Source organism: Athene noctua, chromosome 1 (genome assembly GCF_965140245.1).
Source record: "Athene noctua chromosome 1, bAthNoc1.hap1.1, whole genome shotgun sequence".
NCBI classification, from domain to species: domain Eukaryota; kingdom Metazoa; phylum Chordata; class Aves; order Strigiformes; family Strigidae; genus Athene; species Athene noctua.
This window is the reverse complement of record NC_134037.1, coordinates 217,724,409-217,749,495: the sequence shown is the minus strand read 5'-3', so window position 1 is coordinate 217,749,495 and position 25,087 is coordinate 217,724,409. Positions and strand designations below refer to the sequence as shown.

The following is a 25,087-nucleotide window of genomic DNA, read 5'->3' as shown; positions in this document are numbered from 1 at the left end:
ATCTCACTTCAGCTTTTAACAATTCAGTTCATCACTGAATCTCCTTCTGTAGGGGACAGAAAAACGTGGGCAACTCCAAAGACAATTCAAAATAATATGTAGAATGAATTGCCCTCTGAAACATGCAGAAGGAAATTAATTTCTGCTACTATCTCAGCTGGGATAAATCTCCCTCAGAAGATGTTGGTATCTCCATTTTCTAAAGAAGGATTGCAGATAATTCAGCACCCATGAGGTGGATGTATTCACAATAAAGCGCTTTTGTGGTATACTTTGAATTCACACCCTCCTGTATTGAGCTTTTTTCCCATGCTGAGACACTTTGGGCCTGACACACATCAATGAACAGGTACTCAGACAGTGGGAATTATGTGGTTCATTGGGAATACAGAGATGGGCTGTTTGGTGTGGTAAGGAAAGCCAGAACAGTGTACAAATAAGGACAAACCATCTTGTATTAGGTTTCTGATGTGTGTTGCTTGTTTCAGTTTTAAAATATTGAAGAACTATATTCATTATGTCCAAAAACTGCCCTAGAATATTCCTATGACTTGTGGGATCCCTCCCAAACTGCTGCAAAATGCATCCAGGGCATTGGGTTTGCTTTTCTTTTTCAGCTGTCTTTAACCGGAGGATGACATAATTCTATATCAGTAATTATAAATTTAAATTATATAATTTTATTTTTATATATTTATTTGTACATATTTTTTCCTGATTTTGCTTTTGGTTCTTCTCCTTGTCCCATCTATATTGAAGGTGTAATACAAAAGAAAGTTAAAGAGAGATGTTTCTTTCTTAACTCCGTGATATGGGCGCTACTTGACTTCATGCATTCCCAGTCAGACTTTCTGGCTGATATTCTCAGTGATCTAGTTTTACCGTTAGAACCAGGAAAAGAAGAGACAAAAAGAGAAAAAGTGAATGTAATGATAATGTCTGGCATGAATGGGCTTTGACTGCCTATTATGGGGTCCATTTGAGACCCAGGACCATTATCATGCCACAGGAGTTAGTAAATCAATATTACATTTTTACAAGCACTGCTGCATGTCACACACATATTGCATTGTGTTGTGATTATTCTCCTCTCCTCGCAGACAGAGCTACTTGCTTCTGCATGTTTACCCTTTGTCATTATGCTGAGTTGTGCATATTTAATTGGGCACACTTCCATCCTTCATGGGTGCAAGCCATGTCTTTGACAATGCCCATTTTTTGCTGAACATAAGCAGCCCTGTATGCTTCCCCAGAGACTACTCGTGTGACAAGAAGAGCTCTGAGATGTGAGTGGGTATGAAGAGCTGATTTCAGTTGTTTAATCTACTCAGCCCCAGGCAGATTTCTCATTGAGAATAAACCTTGGAGTTACTTTTGGCTAGTCTGTAAGCAGCTTATACGTCAACAAAGACTTTCTTCTTGACCCGATGGGGGACCATGCTAGAACAATTGGTGATGGTGTAGGTTGCACAAAAAACAGACAAGGAGGCTGAAGGTCTGAAAAGAAATAATGTCTGTTGTCTCTGTACAGGTTTTCTGACCCCTTTTTCTCATCCTGCAAATTTGACTGCAAGGATTTTCTCTTTGCCCAGTGTCACGATTGATAAAGGCCAGACTCCAGATTCCTGAGACTGAGGCAGAAGATTGTCTGCAAGAAAATCCACCTATAATTGGTAGAGGTCAGTGCTATTAATGTATTTTAAACTTTTATTCCATTTGCAAATGAATGACCGCGCAGAACTAAATTGAACTGCTATCTTAAGTTCAGAATTATCAGGAATATCTTGCAGCAAAAGCAGCCCCTACAAAGCTCTTGCTAGCTGAACTTGTCCTAGAGAGAGACTAATAGTAAATGTTTCAGCATACTATATATGTCAGAGCAGTCAAGTCCTGAGATTTTTCCATACATGACAGATTAGTTCTGTCTAGCACCATGTTGTTCAAACTTAAAATTCAGTAACCCCTAGTCTTCTGATTGTGTAGGGTAGGTGTAGCTGCTTGAAATGGGCTGGTGAGGGAAAAACTCTAATGAGATTCAATAGTTGTGTGCATAGCAAAATCAATGTATGGCACTTCAATAGGGTGCTCTGCTCATTTAAATCTAAGCAGAAGTACTCACTGGATGGCTGTCATTTTCCTGTCTTCTGAAACACAGCATTAATGAAATGTCACTTTGTGTTAAGATCATTGGTGGCCTTTGCTATGTACATTCTTCCATGTTTCTGCACAAAGATAGTGAAGCACACCGGAGTCTTAGCTCTAGAGATCGATTTCTCTTCATGTCTGATATTAACTTACATCGCTAGGGCCAGGGTGGGTGTGAAAGAGGTGGGCAGAAACGGTGTTTATTCACTGAACCTTGAGGTAGAACTTTAGCAAATGGCTGAGCTGCTTTGAGTTGCTGAAACGACTGCAGTTTTGGTACCTTTTTAGGGTTTGCAATGATAAGAGCAGATCTCTAAGGAGTTGAATGTCTGAGTGATCTAAAACCAGGGCAGTCAAGCTGAAGAGGATGTGTGCACTAACCTGTTTGCACTGAATAGTCTCCATAAATAATTTACAACTATGACTGCTAGCTATTATTACAAAAATACTGGATTGCATTTTGACACATGCAGCCAGCTTGTAAGTCAATAGATACATTTCACCTAGTGTATGCAGACCACAGTTTCAGCCATCCATCCATGTGTGTTTTACAACAATGCAATCTACCGTTCCAAAACAAGACTGAGAAGACCTTTAGAAATACATTTAAAAACTCAGTACAGTGATCAGACTGTTGGATCTTGTATTGGTCCTTGATAGGGTTCTGTCCCCTCTCTGCACACAGCTTTCAGTTTTAAACACTTGTGATGTTTTATTTAAGGGTTCTACTCTGTGGGCAGTGCTGTGGGGTCATCCAGGATCTACTGCAAGATTTCAGGAAAGAAAAAATTAAAGGATGCATGCCTGACATTTCCTTTACTGTGTTTTCCTTTGAGACTTGTTCGAGTCACCAAGAAAGTATTTCATTATAGCTTGATTTAACCAGAAAGAGTGTCAGTGGGTTTTACCTCAGTTTTAGAGATTAACAGGGTAGGGGAAATAAGAGAAAAGGACAGTTCCCTATAACAATCAAGTGAAAAGATACAGTGGGAACCAGGAAAGTCTTTTTTTTTGGTAGTGTAATAAAAATCTCTAGTGCCTTAAGTGTTAGCCGACTTTACATATACTTGAGTTTATAAAGAAAATTATCTTCCTTAGAGCTTATTTTTTAAGAAAGGAAAAAAAAAGCCATTTAATATACTTTATTACTTAAGAATAACAAAATGTAGTGTGTGTTTTCAAAATGTACTTACTTACAAATCAAGGATCATGTGCATATATATTTGAAAAGTATTTTCATTATGGAAACTCAGGATAGAAGCAAGAAAATGTGAAACAACAACTAATATACTAATATTGGCTGTAGCAATATTGCAATAGAAAATATATTTTTCTCCATAAAAGGCTAGACAAGAAATGAGGGGTGGGCTTTCTGAGACAACTGAAATCATGTATTGATTAGACCCTGAGTGAGAATAGTCATTATCCAAAGATATAATCTGATTATCTGGCTACTCATGTTTGATACCATAGTCATGAATTCAGATCCCAGTTCTCACCACAAATTTGCTATTAATGAAAGCCTTTCTCTTTCTTCCTTATTACCTCTCTACACCTATTGTGTCATGTAGTTATACAGAAAAACATAGCAGGGGAAGCCTCAGAGGGTGGGATGGAAGAGAAGATAGTGGTGAGGAGAGAAAGCTAGAAGACAAGATGTCCCCAGTTTATTGTGTTTCCACGTAGAACACATCCAGTCTGCATACAGCATGAAGCAGGAATTGCTCACAGCAGAAGAGGTCACAGCAAACTAGATGGGCTGTTAACTGAAAATCAGTCTCAACAGGTAGATTTTAAGCAGCAGACCACAGTTTCAATAATTCACAGATCTTCATGACCCCTCCCTTATTTCAAACATTTAAAACATCCAGTGTGGGTTAACTTTGTCATTTTGGTATACAGTCTTTGCTTCATTGGTGATCACTTCATTTGCTTCTGTTTAAAGAGTTAGGGAACAGAGGTACTTGAGGGACAGGATCCAGCTCGTAGACTAATACACCTAAACTAGGGTTTATAATGTAGATATCTGTGTGTCTGTCTGTCTAGGTGTCTAAGTTCCTACTGTACTCAATGGCAATTTAGTCAGTACAGTCAATGGAGTTAAAGAAGCTCTTTGGCTCACCCAAAGCAAACCTATGAAAAATCAGTTGAACAGCTCAGTAAAGCTATTAAATTGGCAAAATATAGGGGTTTACTGCCTTTACAGATGCTCTAGTACATCTCTCTTAGCCTCCAGATGACTTTCCAGACTATGTGTTTCTCCTGTTTGTGCAATTTATATCTGCCAACTCCAAATAGTTGTTCCAGATACTCGGATGCATGTGAAATAGTAATGCTGTGTCTGTGTTTTGGCAGCTGAATTGAAATCTCCGTTCACATGCACACCTAGATGTAAACATTTACATTTTCATTCTCATTTTATAAGGTACATTTAATCTTGAGTATCCCTTTTCCAAAATTCACTTCATTCTGGAAATTATCTCTTTCAGTTATTCACAGCCTGCAAACAGCTACAAGGTATCTAATATTAATATGGGAAAAAGTTATTCCTATTGACTGGAGTCCACCTTCCTGAAGTCTTAAGAAATCTGAGAAACTAGAGGAGTTTATTGAGCTGCATCTTAATAGTGTGCTCCTGTGTTTGTTTTGGGCTGTCTCCCCTCTACTCAGCTGCCCAAACATAGAAATTTGAGTCCTCTATAGTGCTGCCAAAGTGATTAAAAATTTGTGCAAAGTTATTAAAGCCAGAGATAGGACAGATGCAAGCACACAGTACATGCACTTGAGTTTTGTTGCTTAGGAATCCAACAGGTTTCTTGCTAGTTTAGTTCAAAAGGAGAAATTCCTCCCTAATTCATAATGGAATGCCAGTCAGATCCAAGATACTGCTTACTGGAATAACTAGTCGGGGGCAAGAGGCTTCTGAAAACCCTGTTCATGACATCCCAACATTCATGCTAGCTGAAAACTAAGAAATCATTTCCTCTGCCATATATATTCCACTGCTTTCTCCAGACTTTTGGTACTACCTTGATTCTTTTATCTATCATTTTCTGTATAGGTATCTAGACCACACTTCACCTGAAGTCCCAAACCAGACACTTAGCAATTTGGGGCCAGATTTTCACTTCTGCCTAGGTGACTTTGCACAGTTAAGGTGATGTAAATGACAAACAGATCTATAGTAAGGAATAGTGTCAAGTTATTGGAAGTAAGACAGCAAATCACCTCTGGGTGTCCCAACGTAAGAAACACATGGGCCTGTTGGAGTGAGTCCAGAGGAGGCCATGAAGATGATCACGAAGCTGGAGGAACCTCCCTTATGAGGACAGGCTGACAATTGGTGTTGTTCAGCCTGGAGAAGAGAAGGTTCTGAGGACACCTTATAATGTACTTCCAGTACTTAAAGGGCGTCTACAGGAAAGATGGAGAGGGATTCTTTATCAGGGAGTGTAGTGATAGTATGAGGGGTAGCAGTTTTAAACTGAAAGAGGAAGACATTTTTTAATGTGAGAGTGGTGAGGCACCGGCACAGGTTACCCAGAGAAGCTGTGGCTGCCCCCTCCCTGGCAGTGTTCAAGGCCAGGTTGGACGGGGCTTTGAGCAACCTGATCTAGTGGAAGGTGTTCCTGCCCCTGGCAGGGAGATTGGAACTAAATGATCAATAAGGTCCCTTCCAACCCAAACCATTCTATGATTCTATGATGATTTCATGAAATCCAATCATGCTTTTATGCCTAAGTGATCATAGGACCCATATGAAAAAAATCTGTGCGAACTCCTATAATTCTCAGTTGTTCAGAAGAGAGAAGTATAACAAGAACAGTATCTGCCACAGAAGATTAAAATATAAAGGTGGAATTTTCTCTATCCCTTTGGCCATACTGAAACTTCCTTCCTATACTTTTGCATGCAAATAAATTGCAGAAGCATTTTCTTATTCTAACAGGTAAATGTATCTAAAGATTTCTAAGGAGTGTACAGTGTTGTAAGGAAGAGTAATCTAAACTAGCTAGTACCTGCTACTTCGAAATTTGGTTCACAAAATTTTCTTTGTTTTTTCTTGGGATGAACAACTATATTTGACATATCTGATAAATGATTGCAAACAACAATGCATAAGAAACAGTAAACTGAGACAACCAAGGAAAAAAATATTTCTGTATCTTAAACCGGTACTATTACCACACATAACCTGTCCAGAGACTTATGAGTATTTGAAATTTGAGTTTCATGCATCCTAAGAGTATTGATTTGCAGGGCTGAGAAGAGGATTATATAGAAGAAAAGTTTCAGGAAAACACACTTTTTTTTTACAGTATCACTATCTACTTCTCCAAAGGTGGTTTCCTGAAGTGGCTCTGCAGCCTCTCAGTTCCCAAATAAAACACCATTGCTTGGCTCTAAGTAAAATTGCACAGTGCTATGGAGAACAGACCTCACAGCATCTCAATTGTTTTTGGTTTTGAGCTGTCTTTTTCAAGTCCAGCCTTCAGCCCAGATAAGCTGGAAAGGGTTCAATAAACTATAATAATCAGAAAATCATTCAGGTTCCTAGATTCTCTCTGAGTGGCATAACAAGACTCTGTAGCTGAGAGAGATCCAAACTTAATTGGTATAAGAACAGAACACAGACAAGGCTGTGGTCATCCATAAGCAGACGTGATGGACAACTACCACTGCAACATTTACAGTCACCAATTTTTAGAGGAAAAAAGGACTGTGACAGCTGGATAAAACATGTCTTGCATCAGCAAAAATGACCACATGGTCAAGATGGAGAAAACTATTCAGTCTGTAACCTGAAAGCTTTTTTCTGATTTCTGATTAACTTTACCTTAGTTTTAATCTCAGTCCAGTACAAGAACAATAAAATGAATAAAGGTGTAAAGAATGCATTTATTGAGATAGTATGCAAAGTGAAATAACCCCACTGTATTTATTACAACTGATACATGAAAGAGAGAATTTAATGATAAGCTTTTACTATATTTCAGAGAGAATATCCCAAATATTATTATCCTTCTTAATAAAATACTTTCTCTCACAAAAGGTCTTTTATTTCTGATTGTTTTTACCTACAGTCCTTGTCATTACTTTAGTGTGTGTGACCACTTAGACTGAAACACAAATGGAATCTTTTTTCCTTAGAGTTCTTTAACCCCTTCATTTCCATCCATCAGAACATACCACATGACTGACACATGTTCTGTGGTTGACTTCAGAGACACAAAGTAGGCACGTCAAATTCCAGTGCTTTGTCAGTGAGGAGAGACTGCTGAAAGTTATAAAGAACAAGCCCATATTCTAAAATAGATGTATTTGAATATGCTATTTTGATTGCTCTCACACAACGAAAATTTACATTAAAGTCTGTTTTGTTTACAAAAGAAATGCAAGAATAGAACCTTTGCAGGTTTAGGACAACCATTCAGCTAACTTCCACTGCTACCAGGACACAAACATATACATACACAGGTGACCTTAGTGGTTTTCCTTTATTATATCATCCTGACTACTATTATTCTTCAGTAAACTGACAACATCTCTTGGGAGATGTTCTAGTATGCTTTGCCCAGAAGTGGCAAGAGTTCAAGATAATTTTCAGGTTATTACTGTCATGAGATGGCAAAACTGAGAAAGACACATAATGGAAAAGGTCAGCTAGAGAAGCTTTTTGTCCAAGTTAGGGTCAGAGTCACTTTTACTCCACTACTAATAAAGTTTTAGGGTATGGAACAGTAAAATCTTAAATCAGTGTAATTGCATTTTTGACATTGTAGACTTTCTAAACCAGGTGTCTATAAGTCTTTGATCAAGTATAGTTGGTTTTGTTTTTTTTAATTATACATAAGGGGACCTGACTCTGCACTACTTCTAATAGCAGGACTTCCATTCAAATAAATGGTATCAACTATAAAGACTGTATGTGGAGCAGACATGATTTTATAGAAAAAAATACTTCTAGAACTGAAAAATACAGTGTGCAACAGCGGACCTGATCATTATTTGTCTAGTGGCTTCCATTAAAAACTAAAATACATGACCACATGACATCATGCTGCAACATGAACACATTCATGTTGTCACATGACCGTGAGCATACTCCCAAATCCCTGTCACTCTGAGATTATGTTCCATATGTAAGAACTTCTGAGAACCTTCAAAGCATGTTGTTCAGCTCAGATCTGATGTCAATTAGAGTAGGGTTTGACCTGATAGTTGAACTAATTAAACAATTTGCTGCTAAGAAAGGAAAGCCTGTTTTGTCCCATCCTCCACCATCAGCCATAGGTTCTTCTCTTCTTCCTTTCTTTAGTATCGAGTCTAGCGATCGTGCGGGTGCAGTGTGAGTCAATTCAGGAGGCTGGCCCACTGTGCTGATCTTTAGGTGAGGCTGACTAACATCTTCAGCATAAACATTTCTCCAGAAATCCTTCCCTACAATTTGTCCATAAAAGGAATATAGGGTAAGGAGATGATGAACTCAGATATAATGTCTGCATTATATGTCCAATCATTTGAATTTCACCCTATCATGACCAAGTGGATAATTATTGCAAATTATCTTGATTACCTACCTATCTCAGTGAATTCCTTCTCTGCTGTATTGGGTATGGCTTAGTAAAGAGAATACTGATGCTATGTCCTGGTAAACTGGGAATTGCTAATATTGCCAGCAGTGATGGAGGAGCTTTTGAAACTAAACAGAATTTTCTTGCCAATCCTAAATTAAACTTCTGGTAAGATATTAAAAAGGAGAAGAGAGGTCTGTTGCAGGTAGATGTGACCTGTTAAATACAAGATCTAATAGTGAAAAAGAGGTGGGTAACCTAAGAATGGTGTCTGAGATAGTTACAGGAAATGGGAATGAGAAATCTGATCAAGAGGGAGAGAACTAGGAAGAATAAAGCCCAAGGAAGGACAAAATTTCTTACTGCTTATCATGTTCTTGGTGCTACTTCTCTTCAAGAGGAATTAGATGGAGGAAAATGGAAGAGCAATTCAGGAACTTCCAGTAGGAAATTGTACACTGGGCATCGTATGACTGTGTAAACAAACAAGAATGGAAAGTGTGGTAGCTGGAAAGAGATAAACAGAATACAAGAGTGGTTTTCAGCCTAATTTCTCATGGACAGTAGATAACCATGCTGTGTGTATCTCTGCCTTTCTGTGCTACCTAACAATTTTAGTGATTTTTAAACAAAGTTTAAATTGAATACTGCTTTCTTGAATACCTGTCTCAAATTCAAGACTCAAATTCCTAAGAAACCTGTCTTCCTTCACTTTGGTGCTCACACAGTCTCTAGTTCTTAGATGTGAAGCTTAGGTGATACTTACGATAGGAAAAGATCCACTTAAAACAGTTAGTAAAAAAGAGGATGATAGTAGAGAAGATGAAGAATAGCTTTAAGAACTATATAGAGGTTAAAAAAAAAAATCAAACAGGAAGAATTTGCCCTGTTGTTAAGAACAAGGAAAAAGCAGCAAAGTGAGAGGAGATTAGGAAGAGAGAAATTGTGACATAACATTGATGTTCTCTAAAAAGGTTAGTATTACCCATGCAGAAGTGATAGTTTTGTAGAGGTGACCTTTGGCAAACACAAAGCACAGTCCAAAGAGGGTGGAGAAATAAATACAGCCTGCTTTAAAAGATGGTGAATCAGAAGGAGAAAACCCAAAAATGTAATAATAAAAGACTCTACATGACAATGTGGTTTTTACCCACAGCCACTCAGCAGTGTGGGAGCAGGAGCACAGGAAGTGGATATTAGGCAAGATGTACATTATATGGAGTTTCCCTTATGAAAATGAAAACATTTCTATTGCTCTCTTGAAACAGATTGTAGAATTTAATAGAAAACTATATTCATGCTACAGCATTTTGCTGGGTGTTGCATATGAACTATAAAAAGCATATTATTTGCTATTAGTGTTCTTTCTGTGTAAGAGTTTCTGTAGAATCTGTTTACTTTAATCCTAAATTCCACAGGATTTTTCCATGAAAGATCACTAAAGCATCTTCAGGAAAGAGACACATGCAAACATTGCATTTACTGCTCTCCTGCCCTCAGCTGGGCTACTCTCTTAGGTCTGTTATATGAAATAATATTTTGTGTGTTGCTTATTTATATTGTTTACTGCATGATCTGTTACCTGCTTTCACAAAATGTAGCCTAGTTGCGTGAACTTGCCAGATGCCAGCTGAAACTAAAATATATAGTATTGTTTATTCCATTCAGAAGTGGATTTAAAACAGAGGAGTCAGGGGTATAATAAAATAAATGACAGAAAGAAATGTATCCTTTTTAATGTGGAGATTGACAACAAACTGCTTCTTTGGTATTTTTGTCAGAATAACAATTCTTTTTTCTCCTCTTCTCTAAATAGACCTATCTAAGACAGTGTCCCTGATACATAATAAGATGTAAGTGGGGTTTATTCTATTGACTTTTTAAAACAATTCTTAATATTGCTTATAAAATTCTGCCAGAAAGTACTCATTTTAATCATCAGTCAGCATTTTTATTATATTATAATCCTTAATTGATTGACGTTTAATCACAGTCTTTGTATTTTACTATCCCTTGTCTCATAAGAGGCAATTTTCTCTTTACTGTAGTTTAACAGCTGATGAAAAAGATTTAAGGAAACCTATAAACTTAAGATTGGTTAATGGTCCCTTATAAAAGAATATTACACTTCTAGGATCCATTGCACAGATGTGATACTCAATTGTAGAAATGTGCATGGGGTTTATTAAATTACAGCACAAATCTTCAGTCTTCTGAATTATTGTTCATGTTGGTATTGTTAGGCAAATGGGGAGACACATTATTGCTTCCAGTTGTTCGCATTACTGTGGTGTAATACAGTCAGAGACAGCTGGCACATTGCTCTAGGCAAATGTAGAGCTAGAGCAGCTGCAGAGTTCTGGGCCCCAAGTGAAGGTCCAGCACCGCTGAGTCAGTACTGGGTGGCTCATCAAAAGATGTCCAGAAATTAAAAGAAAAAGTTGCTTTTTCTCAGAGCTAGTGTGCTGAATTTTGTGCAATTAACATGGCCTTTTTCTGGTTTATGTGGAAACCAGTGATCAAGAGCAATAGCAAACCCATTTGTCCTAGTTGTATTGCAGAGTGAACTGCAGATATTGTTGACTTTACTTATGAAGACACAGAAGAAGATGAGATGTTCTCAGCTGTGGCATGAACAGTTAATGTTTTCACAAGTTTTGAGTTCTACTGACTGATTTTTAAAAATTAATACACAAGTGTAGGTTGCATCTGACTATGTGAGAATGTTGTGTTAAAATCAAATATTTTATGACTTAGGTCATAGATTGCTAGATAGTACATCCATTCTTCGTGGACTGAAAGATCACAAGAAATCATTCAAGTAACTAAAATTATGTACTTTGAATTCTTGCATGGCCCAGCTTGCTTTTATTTCATCCAGCACATTCAAGTTTCAGCTCCGAAACTTTGATTAAACATATCTTCCAGGAAGGCAATGTAGACTTCCATTGTTCCATAATTTCACAAGTCCCTTAGTAATTTGTTCAAATAGTTACTGTTAAAAATATTAATCTTATTCCACTTTGAACTGCCATCAACTCCAGCCTTTGTGTCTCATTGTGGAATGGCAAGAGCTATAGAGAACTCTGAGAGGTTTGTTCCTTTCTAGGTTACTAACACGAGTGCATTTTCCTTCTGAGAGAAGAATCATCCACTTTAACTTTAAAGGTAACATTCTCTCCCTACTACAGACAAGGAGAAAACTGCCATCAGAGCCATTCAGGGTACTGGACCAGAGGCAGCACCTTAAAGCCTTCCATTTCCAACCTGGAATTCCTTCTGCTGGACCACAAAGTAGAGTTGGAAGATTCATAAAACAGCAAGGACATGCTTTAATTACTGCAGTGTATGCTCTAATTTTAACCCAGATCTGTTCTCATAAGATGATTATTTCTAAAAGACCACATAAATATGCATACTCTTTAATTTTAAACTGGTGCACATCTCATAATTTGGTTATTTTGCTATACTCCGTAATTTCATTTAGAAACACATGATATTTGATTGCTTTTCTGCCTAACTTGGATCATGTGAGCAAACATCTAGAATAGCGGCTTGGAAAAAAAGGAGCTGCCAACAAAATCTTGCCAAATCAAATAAAATGCAGATAATGATGGTGGACTTAAGAAGGAGCAAGGAACAACTAGAATCCTTATGAGAGCTCAGTGTGCCCTTGCTTCCATTTAGGATGCAAATTTTAGTGGGTGTTTGGATCCTCCACCAATTTTTGACTATCAGAGTATACAGCAAACTTGCCAATCCTTTTTGTCATCTGCATCTTGCTCAGAGATTACAAATTTTTCTTTTGACTGATACTCTTGAGATTATTATCTCTGCTTTGGATGCTCTGAGAGCCTTTTGTTGCTGTCTGGTTTACACTGTGTTACACTTTAAAGTCATGTGAAGACTAAAGTTAGGACAGCTTCAGAGACAAAATGTAACAGTTAGTTTTCTGGGTAGTGTTTCTCACTAAAAAAACCTATAGTGGCACCATGGAGTTTCACAGATGTCCGCTGACCTCTGTAGCTTAGTATGTTAAAAATTGTCACAACTCTAGAACCTGAAAGTAGTTTGAATATGAATTACATGGGGTTTTTTGTGTGTGTACTAGGGTTGTTATCTTTGGTCAGTGGTTGATGCCCAAGTTGAATTCTCTCATTTCACAATGGAGGGGTAATCGAGTGCTTTCTAAAGCTTCTAGTCCCCTTTTTGGCACAAAATAATCTTATACAGTTATCTCCAAATGACACCTGTTTAATAACATTCTTTAACAGGGCTGAAGGTATGTTTCCCACAATGATGAAAGGTTGGAAAGGAGTCTCTGTAGGATGCTGCTTGGCTGAGTTCCTGTTAGTATGATTATTTTCATTCTTCTGGGATTTTATTGTATTATTAATGATATATGAGGGAGTTCAGAGACTTAGACAGGCATCTTTTTAATTATTTTAATCTAAATGAATTGAGGCTACCCTTAGAAAACCATGTCAGCTCACTACAAGCTTACATGTTGCAAAAGCCTCCTTTATCTGGTTCTCATTCACATCCTTTCCAAACTACATTTTCCCACAATGACCACAAGAAATCCAGAATTATAAGAATAAAATACAATAGGCTACGGTCAAGGCAGCAATTGTCTCTTTGGTGTCTTTTAGGTCAATAGGTCAGATTATCACCACTTGGGATAGATAGTAAGGTATTATCCTGTTGTTATAAGTTTTATATACTCAGGTCATGCTCTCAGTGAATATCCATATCCATTTTCTGCAGAGCAAATGGGAGAAGTTCTGAAACACTGCTGAAGCAAATCTGCAGATTTCATTGGCGCAAATGTTCGCAAATACCCCTTGCCCCTATGTCTACTCTCTACTCTCTACCCTGCAACAAAACATTCAACTCTCTATGAACAAAGAAAGAGCCAGAGCCGTTCAGTTGGTATTTGGCATGTGTGCTATTCAGCAGGTGCATGTTAAATTGCATTAGACTTAACACCAGGAATCAGATCACTAATTGGGCACCAGTGTGAAGATTTTTTCTCATTTGGGACCCGAACTGCAACACTTAGATCCCTTTAGGCAAGACATCACAACCTTCCTATCCCAAAGCAACAGCGCTACCACATGAGCTAAAGGAGAATCTCTATTAGCTAAAAGTAGTAGCACTTACTGTACATCCTGTTTCTAGGCTGCAAGCCACAATAAGGGAAAATCATTATAATCCCTTAGTGATTTATAATCACTGTAATTTTAGGGCTCTGTTATTTTTCTAACTTTTCATTTATTTTTAATTCTGTGTGAGATCGTTTGAATTAAGTAAGCAAAGTGTGCTAGTTCTCAAAATTTGGACAAAAGAAATTTTCACCTTTTAGGGAGGTTGAAGAAATGAATCATGTTTGATATTTTTGTCTCTCCTCATTTCTTTGCTCCCCTATTCCTACTATGTCTGTGAAATCTTTTCTCACTGTCCCTCTTTTACAAGCCACAAAAGGTTGTAAAAAGAATCTAATGTTACAATTATAAAAACTGGAAAAATGAGTCTTTTTCCCTCATGAATAACAGTGCCTGGGGGGGTGGTTCTTTCTCAAGCTTGTCCATGATGGTGTAGTACCTAGGTCCACGTAGAAGTATTCAGGTCCTTATGAAATCAGACCACCTACTTGATTACATCTGACAGACTTACTGACTTGAAGCACACACAGCTGAAGAATTTCATCTGTTGCACCTCAGCTGTGAGAAGTAGATGGTTATAGACTCCTGTCTGCTGAGAGTTAAATGTCCTGAGCCTCAAGTCAGATGTGCTTCTCAAGTAGTTCATGGTCTGTGGACAACAGGAGTACATACATGCATATTATTAAAATCACCCATATTTCTATTCAATCACAGTGCTAGACATAACATTTATCTTTTTACATAAACTGTTGGTACTATTATGGGCAATTCCATATTGTGCTCAGATTTTAATTTCTGAAAGCAACTTCTCACGTGGGACTGTTTCCACATCCCTACACATCTCTCTAAAATTGCTTCGTTCCTTTCTTTAGATACTTCTACAGTAGGAATTTTATGATACTATGCTTATGTTAGCTAGAGCATAAGACAACACTTCAGATAGAAGGGACTTTACTTAGATAAGGAATTGTGCATATTCTTAATTTAAAATTCTCCAACAGGTTCCCAAGCATGAATACAAATGGTCTGTTGAAACAAGACCATAGAAAGCAGCAGAGATATATCATTTTATGATGTTTGACTATTTCCTCATCAATTAATATTTGTATTCAAAATAAATTTTATCTTTACTAGTTCTTTCCCTCACTAGAAATTCTGCTTGCCAATCTAATACCTAAGAAGGAGTCCTGCCAGCCAGTAATAATAACTGAAATTACTGAATTATCCTGTAAGGAATTGTTATATTTCAGTTTCCTTCTCTTTCTAACTCAGTGGAAAGGTGGAATTTAAATAATTTCCTAGGAAATCAGGCACTTAGGAAAATGTATTCTGAAATTCTATGGAAATATGTAATTTGAAAGTCAAAATGATAGAGATCAAAATTAAGTGATTTTGCTCTGTTGAAGCAAGTGCCTTAATTAAACAACTTCCAGGAAGGGTTAATTTTTTGGGGGGTGGGGGAGTGGGGGTGGGATAGCTGAGGTATTTTTGTCTCAACCAACTAGTTCCTTAGGATAGAAAACTCTTCCATCAGGGTCTATTTTTTCATATTGGTAGTTCTAACTATATTGGCCAGAACAAGGGAAGAAATGAATGCACACAACCAGAACACGTCTTTCAAAGCTAAACACATTTTCACCTACCCCAGAGACTAGTCCCCTACTGAACCATTTCTACAGTTTCAGAGAATTTTAGTAGGATTTACTTGTCACTCACTGGCAGCCAAAAATTGACACCTGTTCCAGAGAAGAAAATTAGAATAAATTTGGTTAAAAAAAAATGTGTGAGGTGGTATTATTCGCTCCTGTTGACCGCAGAGTCCTTCACAGAAACTTCCCTAGCTCTGAAAGCCCAGCCATTTCTCCTTGCAGCACATTCATCATCAAACACTGTTGCATAAACAGAACATAGAGTCATTTTCTGAATACATCATTTCTCCCACTCATTATTGATGAGTTAAAGGTTATCAATAACTCAAGGAAATACAATAAATCATCTGTCTTTTGTCAGACTATTACATATTCTTTGTATGTCCTGTAGTTAAAACTAACTTCTGAAGCTTGCTTGCTGTGATTTTAACTTCCGTTGTAACACTGTTACATACAATGAATTGAAGAAAAAGACAACTACAAACAACCCAGCTTTGGTCTAGTCATGTCACTATTCAGAAAAAAATAGCTAAGCTCACAGTGGTGTTTGATTTTAAAAAAAAGAAAATATATCTGAACTCCCATTTTTGCCAGACTAATAAACTGAAATTACCTAATTCATTTAATACATAAATGCTTATAGTGGATATGTACATACGAGCACATGAGTGGAAGGAAATACAGACTCCTAAACTGCAGTTTATCAGTGCTACTGTGTATGTCTGTATTATGAGGAGAGAAATCTTCTTAAAACAGGATTATTAAGAGGATGCAGTCCAGGATCCTGGGTGGTCTGGCTTGCAACATTCCATGTCTGGTGAGGTGAATACCTGACCTACAGACAGTGCAAGCCGTAGCTGGAAGGAAAGAAAATTACCCCTTACAGCAGACACATGTGTTTCAGTTAATATAACTTTTGTGAAATCACTTACATTTAGTAAAATAAAACCTGACACATATTTTGAACAACTACTCAGTATTTCTTTCCTGTTGTTGTTTTCCTGTGATAATAGGTGAAATAAGTTCTTCCCAGAGACACTCATTCCTTGTTAGCAGAATGTTTTCTAGTCATTGCAAACATCTTTCAAATCTCTACCTTCTCTTCCTCTTCAGTATTTTGATATCAGAAGAGGATCAAGGAATCATGGAATGGTTGAGTTGGAAGGGACCTTGACGATCATCTAGTTTCAACTCCCCTTCCATGAGCAGGGACACCTTCCACTAGACCAGGTTGCTCAAAGCCCCGTCCAACATGGCCTTGAACACTTCCAGGGAGGGGGCATCAACAGCTCCTCAAGGAAACCTGTTCCAGTGCCTCACCATCCTCACAGTGAAGAACTTCTTCCTAATATCTAATCTAAATCTACCCTCTTTCAATAAAAACATTACCCCTCATCCTATCCCTACATGCCCTGAGAAAGAGCCCCTCCCCATGTTTCTGTAAGCCCCCTTTAAGTACTGGAAAGTAACCATAAGATCACCCCAGAGTCTTCTCTTCTCCAGGCTGAACAACTCAAACCCTCTCAGTCTGTCTTCCTAGGAGAGATACTCCAGTTCCCCCAATTATTTTCATGGCCTTCCTCTGGACCTGCTCGAGCATGTCTATGTCCTTGTTATACTGGAGGTCCCAGAGCTGGACACAGTACTCCAGATGGGATCTCATGAGAGCAGAATAGAGGAGAAGAATCACCTCCCTTGACCTACTGGCCACACCTTTTGATGTAGCCCAAGATGTGATGGGGTTTTGGGGCTGAAAGCACACATTGCCAGGTCATAGTCAGTTTTCCATCCACCAATACATCCAAGCCCCTCTCCACAGGGCTGCTCTCAATCCATTCTCTGTCCAGCCTGTATTTGTGCTTGGGATTGCCCTGATCCATGTGCAGGACCTGGCACTTGCTGAAGAGGATTTCATCACCTCACCTCTCAAGCCTGTCAAGGTCCCTCTTAATGCCATCTCTTCCCTCTAGTGTGTTGACTGCATCACACAGCTTGGCATCGTTGGAAGACTTGCTGAGGGTGCTCTCAATTCCTCCGTCTATGTTGCCAGCAAAGATGTTAAACACTGCTGGTTCCAATAGTGACCTCTGAGGAACACCAGTCAACACTGCTTTCCACTTGGACGTCGAGCTGTTGACTGCAACTGTTTGAGTGTGACTATGAAGCAAATTCCCTGTCCACTGAGTGGTCCATCCATCAAATCCATGTGTCTCCAATTCAGAGACAAGGATGTCATGCAGGACAGTGTCCAATATTTTGCATAAGTCCAGGTAGATGATGTCAGTTGCTCTGAATGGCAGTAGGTATTCTTTGAATGATGAAAAACGAGGACACAGTTTCATAAAAGCCTATGTTCATTACAGCATGAAAAGCCTGGACATATCTAACATATGCATTGTCTGCTGCTGGTTGTTGTACTCTACTAAAGCCTTTGAAAGCCTCCTTGAGTGCAAACACAGAGGTGATCCTATGCACAGTCAACCCGTGTGCTTTGCCCTGCACATCTGTCCCAGTGCTTTGCTGGATTGGGACCACAGCATGTAATTTCAGCTGCTGACATGCTGAATTGAAAACACTAACCACCTTAGACTTTTAGTTCCTGTGCCTCTTAACAGAGAAGAAAAGAAGCATTTAAATCAAGGAGCAGGCACATGCAGTAAGGAGATGCATGTATTACAGAGGTGGAATTGAGACAGAGTAAAATCCCGCTGTGCTTGTCCTTTTTGTGGTACACGTGGAGAAACTATGTTAAATCAGTAGAGTGAGGAATAATTAATGCTAGTTTGTAGGGGATAACTAAAGCAATATCACTGCAATCTCAAATTGCACAGAAAACCAACTATGTAGGAGATAAATGAATGTCTTCCTATGTTATTCTCAAAGAATAGAGCAGTTTTGACAACTCATCTTCACTTTCAAATATGACTAATTATTTAGGAGGAAGGAATGTTTGTTTTTTATTGCCCAAGAAGAGCTGTTTTGCAAGGCTTGGATGCTGGAAGCATTGTAAAAATGTGAATCACACTTTATAGTATATCAAAACATCTCTTCCAAAACATACTTCTCTGTTTGTGTAGGGCTCTACATCACATGTATAATAGCGGTGTTTTCTGTATTTCTCAGAAGAAATTGTACATTGTCATTTCTGTCCGCAAAGTTATTTCTTATGTCTGTTTGTTGTATATGTTTGAGTGCACCCCTTTCACAGCAAAGATTGCTTTTTCTGATGAGTATCTATCTTCTTGTATTTGGTCTCAGTCAAAGCTTTTCCTTCTAAAACCAACTATGAACCACCAAAAATATTAATGTGAAAGTCAGCAGTATTACACAGAAGTCATTGTTTCATAAAAGAAAAGGGAGATTAATAATTTAAGAATTTCTCTAAATTAACAAAGAGGAAGTGGACAATGTAACCGTACTGTATCTAGGTGGATGCCAAGTGTCACTCAAGTTTCAAAATTCAACATTATATATTGCCATCATTACATATAGCTTCATGTGCCCAGAGCAAGATGTTAAGGCTCATAGCTGCAGCTTTGAGACTATACTAGATAACTGGACACATCCCTGTACAATGCAGAGCAAAACCTGCCATTTGGAAACTAATGCTGTTTTAACAAGGATTCTTGTGGTCAAGGAGGGATGGAGGTAATTACCACACACCCAATCCAAATATGGGTTTATTTTCCTAAAGAGACAAAGGAATAGAAAGAGTGTTGGCAGAGGAGAATTTTCTGAGTGCGTGTGAGCCTGCTCTTAATCCTCAACCTTAGTTAGCTTGCATGTCTCTACCCGTAACTCCAGAACTTCTCCAATGCAATGGAGATGTAGGGGGCTGGGAAGGAAGAAGCCGTGACAGGGATCTCAGAATCATCCCGAGTTTTCTTTTTCATTGCCTAATCCATCCACCTATGATGAAGCAGCAATATGGGAAATTATAGTCACACAGTCAACATGTTACAGCAATGGTAAAAGAATAACTTGTCATTTAGTGTGTAAAAACACATTATGATAACTGGCATTTTCTTAGTTGAAAAAGACATTGGTACTATTGAGTATAAGGCACATGTACAAGCCAAAATTAAGTCGCCTTGCAAATAATGTTGCTGTTGTACTGACAAGAAATTAGCATTTATTATTGATTGACAATTTTCCATCAAATTGTAGATTCTTTACCTAAGTTTAGTACAGATTGCCTAGTGCCAGCTTGTAATATTTTGCCAAGAGATCGGGTCACAGAGATAAAAGCGTAACAGTTTAGGAGAAAAAAATATGGTGCCTTGTTCAAAAACATTATGGACCAGAGGTTTGTTGTTAGAGATTAAGATATGAACAGCTCAGTTTTTGGGGAGCTAGCCATATCCCCACTTTCTGAAATGGAGTCTCAGTGGTGACTGGCTGTCTGCACTGAGCAGACAAAGGTAGGAAAATAGCAGGCAGGATGGCAGCCTCCCCCATTGGCTTTCTGCTCTTCAAGGACATGTACTTGGAAACTCTGAGGCAGGGAGCCAGTTTTCCATTTCAGCTTTATGTGCTGCTCACTCAGTGCACATAGTTTTTAAATGCAGGTCTCCACCTTGTCTGAAGGGCAGTAATTAAGTGGGGTTTTGGTTGCCCCAGGCAGCCAGATAATAGGAACTTTCCTATCTTGATGAGCGGTCCCAGAGGATATGTCCTTTTGGTACCTCCTGATTTGACTGCTGCAATGCACTTGATATGGGGCAACCTTGAAAACTGCTCAGAAACGCCAGCTTCTGTGGCAGGTGGTGATCTGCTTGCTAAGCCATGTACCACATGCAGGGGATTTCTAGCTGGTTTTGGTCTGAGTTATTCAAGGGACTACCTGCCTCCTTTGTCCCAGCACCAGCAACTGGTTAAGGATGTTCCTAACAATCTTCAGATGTGGATTTATAGGAGGTGGTAACAAGAAGAGAAAGCACATCTCTGTTGAAAGATGTTTTTTGACTGGTCCAGAGGTGCAAAACTTCATCTATTTCATGAGGTTCATTGCTTCACTCAGCATAGCTCAATATTTTCTTTATTACGTTAATGTATTAACTCCAGCTTTCTAGGAGCAGGTTGTTTGGTAGCTATAGATTTGCAAGGAGCAATTATTTTCTGTATTGATTGTTCTTATTTTTAATTATGTTAAATTGTGTTAATTGACCTGGAGATTATGAGATTATACTAATTGCACAGTGTATATATACATAGAAAAATAAATTTCTAATGAGAAACCTATAGGACAGCACTACTTGAAAAAATGGCCAGCTAATTTTGAGGAGGCAGTCTCAGAAAGAGGATTTGGTGACCTATGAGGTTTCAATTAGTTTAACTTTGCATATGCATGGAGATCTTGCCCAAACATCTGAAGACAAAAAGAATAGGTAAAATAGTAATTTTTAAAATGAATTCTTCCTTGGCGTACTTAATCCTGTCTCCATGCAAGTGGTTGGACCTGATGGTATCCTAAGATCTCTTCCAGCCTCCACAGTTGTACACCCTCATGGGTCAGACAAATGTGGTCTGAGAACTCAGTCTGAATTTCTTTGGCCTGACAACAGATGTTAAACAAAACTTCATCTGCTATCAAGATCTTCATCCCTCTAATGCTGTTCGTCTGACACAAGAGTAGGGTAATGAGAGGGGAGAGACCTGTCAATATTGACACAATTTTACATCTTATTAGGTTAAGAATCCAGTTCATTTTCTGGCAATAAAGAAAAATACCATCTCTGTAGTCAGAAGTTTGTCAGTGCACAGAGTTACACATCTGCGTGACTGATAATTAAAGGCTATCGACAGTGATTGTAGTGAATTTGAAGATACTACATTAAGAATCCTGATATTTACTCATTGAAACATTTTAAAAACCTGTTTCACTGAAGCCCAAATATTTCACAAAAATTTTTGTCCAATAAGTTCAATAAGAGTGTTTTTCAGCAGCAGTTTGCATTCTGTATTAAAACAAAAGGGAGAGAAGGAACGTGAATTTTCCAAGGAACAAAGACAGGAAAGACTCAGCTCAGTTCATTCCTTAGCTTCATTTAGTTAATCTGGTTTTTTATCTGTTTTTTTTTTCTCTTTTTTTTTTTTTTTTAATAAAAAATGTCCAATTGCTTTCATTTCACAGTTTGAACCCTCAAGATTTATTCACAAAGCACAAGAGATGTTTTCCACATGGAGTTGCTTGAGGGATTATAAGGGAAAAAAATGGTACTTTACTCCAATTAAGCCAAGCAGAGCAGAAGATAAAGGACTTCTGAATATCTGACTTAGTGCTTCATACTTTTAAACGGTCTCTCTCAACAGTCTGTAGAGAAGAAAAATACCACCACTTTACAAGGTATAAATGTAAGATTTTGTCTAATTGAGTGAATGCGACAGAGGTCTGAAAGTGCATAACTCACTTGGGCTGTTACATTATGTAGGAGTTCTTATGCTTTTTCTTTCTAAAAGACACATATGCCAGGCATTTCAAGACAAAAATTTCAGACTGATTTTTGCATATTTACAATTAAGTTATATTTTAAAGTGAAAATTTTTAGATCTCTAACAGATCCAGTAGCTGTGAAAATAAGTGTGTAAAACAATTTTGAAGACAATTTTTAAATACCTTAGGTCAATATTTGTACTTGATTATGAGTACTTCAATTTAAGATCTAAAGTAAATAATCTGTGTTTTCACCTGGTTTTTTTCCAAAGTTAAGTTTGACTAATCTTAAGAGTTTTGTATGTGAGGCTATATGAAGAGTAGAAGTAAATTTTTCCAAACTTTCAACATACTATTCCATTAACAGAGTTGATTAAAATACAGCATATATGTAATTGCCAACTAATATGATGGATATGTTAACTAAAATTTCAGCATTTAATTTTAAAATCCAGCCATGTGTTTTTAGTTCAGCAACATGAAAAAGTGATGAAAAAACCTCTAATTCATTTGCTTCCCCTCACTTTCAACAACTGCAGGAAGGAAAGCTATACTAGAAAATCTGAGAAGCATCGGTGAAATGGTGTGTGTTTGTTTTGGTTTGCTTTATTTTTTAAGATGACACTTTTTTTTCCCATGTTTCTAAACAAAAGGACAGCCCAAGAACCGGTGAAATGTGATTCAAATTTCCTTTTGAGCACTCTCTGTTTGGTTAGCGTCTATGATAGTAGTCTTGGTCTGTGTCTAGTCTGTACAGAAAACTAACAACATTGCCTGTGCTACCTGTTAGCTGAGTAGAGAAATAACAAAGCAGATGTTTCTCTAAAGTATCTTCACTAACTTTCTTCCATTGCAATGAAAAGCAATATTTGTTCACAATTTTTTTCCTATGTTTGAAAGAATTTCAGTCCAAGCTTTGGCTCTGTGCCGAACTCAGAAGCATAGTGTGTAGAGAAGTCCTCCTGCAGCACTATGCAGGACTTATTTTGAAGCCAGGGAGGCTGCAGAGCAACACTGGACCCCTGAGCTTTACACCTGTGCTGTGTCTACTCTCCCCATGTGTATGATATTCTCTGCCCGATTTCAGGCAGATCTGGCTATGCCAAGAGCCTGGGCAGAAAGCATATATGCCAATGAAAGACTCAGAAACTTTTCTTGTTGAGAAGAAGACATAGTAATATCTGAAGATAAAAATACTGAAACTCAAAGAGGCATCTCTCTAACTCTTTTAATGGATTTTAAAAAAAGAAAAAAAAAGAAAAATTGAGAGGAATGATATAAACTCCTCTCACTGCAGATTAACTCTGTAACTGAGTTATTGTGTTGCATTCTCATTCCTTTCAGAATAATGTAATAAAGCATACACACTTATCAAATCACCTAAGTGGAGTTAGAGAAATCAAATTCACAGACAAAATGAAGTAGCCATTCCCTGAACTAAGTTTGTCTTACATAGAAGTAATCCAGTATTTTATTGAAAGGCAATTTAACAGCAAATTAAAGGATCCCTATTTCTACAGGAAATAAGACTAGGCCATTGAGCAGTCAAGCCAATTTATTTTTAAATAGAACCTGTCATGCAAAGCTTCCAAAGATAAGTCAAGAGTGGGCTATGGATGCATTCTTACATCCCAGTCAGTGCAGGAAGATTTTAAGGGAAACAATTGAATGAAACTAGATAGAGATAGATTTAGACTAGATATTAGGAAGCATTTCTTTACAGAACGGGTTGTTAGGCGTTAGAATGGGCTGCCCAGGGAGGTGGTGGAGTCCCCATCCCTGGAGGTGTTTAAGAGTTGGGTTGACATAGCGCTGAGGGATATGGTGTAGTTGGGAACTGTCAGTGTGAGGTTAATGGTTGGACTGGATGATCTTCAAGGTCTTTTCCAACCTAGATGATTCTGTGATTCTGTGAAACTGATTGCGAGTTTTATGAATCAGTCCTGGGAATTCTTGAGACCTTAGAAAGGTAACAACTGTGTTACAATGAAGAGAGACCTCTTAGCTTAACAGGATAACATAATCTATGTACAACAGATAGCATAGCAGCTCTCTGACAAAATAGGCCCCTTATCTGAAATATACAAAACGGAACAAATTGATAGCAAGTGGCTCTAAGACTACATCTAACCACTTAGCTATGCAAAATTATCACCGGCTTCAGAAGTCCAGAATAAAAGATAGCAGGACTCTTTTAACAATGAAAGACAATGTTGATTATTTTCCTCTGGGGAAAAAAAAAAAAAAAAAAGAAAAAAAATCACGAACCTAAGTACTGGAAACTAAGGAAAAAATAACACAATGCATTCAAACATTAATACTGCAACCCAAATATATGGTACTGCTAAAACAAGTGACTTTCGTGGCGATGCAACAAGGAGCCATCAGAAAAGACAGAATTGTGACCGGCACGAACGGCAGGTCTGATCGTCTGTAACCCGAGAACACCGATAACATCTCTTGCAAATAAAACTGCTTTTTGTGCTCAGCAGCGGAGCTGACAGGCCTCAATCAATGTAGAGATTATGCCACCTTCTGGTCGTCACACAGATGACAGCTCCTTGTATTTGTAGACCATTCATCAACAGTTTATGTAAAACTTGCTTTGTAGGCACGAAAAGGATTGCCCCAAGTGCTATGCTCTTTCTTTTTTCCTTTTCATAAATGTCCTTTAGTGACCACTTCCAACCCAATGCCTCATTTCAGTGCAACGTAGTGGATAGTACAATGTAAGGCACTGTATTTTTTAGGAAGGAGAAAGAAATGGTGTTTTTTTGTGGTTTTTTTTTTTTGTTTTTGTTTTTTTTTAATTAGTTCAACTGATATATTGCTAATTTCCGTGAATTTCTAAAGTTTGGGGATGCATACCTAACGGAATGTTAGCATAGCAACTGTTTCTTTATATTCAAGTTGACTAAACTAGAAGAACTTGTTATGACTCTGCATAATTTGGAATCACTGCTCTGCTAATCCCTGAACAACTGTGAAATATACATTTCTTCTCAAATTCCAGGTTAGGTAAATTCCATTTTAGCTGCCTAATTTTCCATGACTGTTCTCTAAGTCAGCTAATAAGTATTGTTTGCTAGAAACAGCAGGAAAGAACAGCTGATGTATTTT

The 25,087-nt window shown here is 37.9% G+C and overlaps 1 long non-coding RNA gene across 1 annotated transcript in view; it reads left to right on the top strand.

Annotated features, from left to right (window-relative positions):
- The first annotated feature begins 1,540 nt into the window (after positions 1-1,540).
- LOC141972924 (uncharacterized) overlaps positions 1,541-25,087 on the top strand; it is a 153,734-nt gene continuing 130,187 nt past the window's right edge. The window contains exon 1 of the long non-coding RNA XR_012635449.1: positions 1,541-1,679. This is a non-coding gene — a long non-coding RNA (uncharacterized LOC141972924). The remainder of the gene's footprint in view (positions 1,680-25,087) is intronic.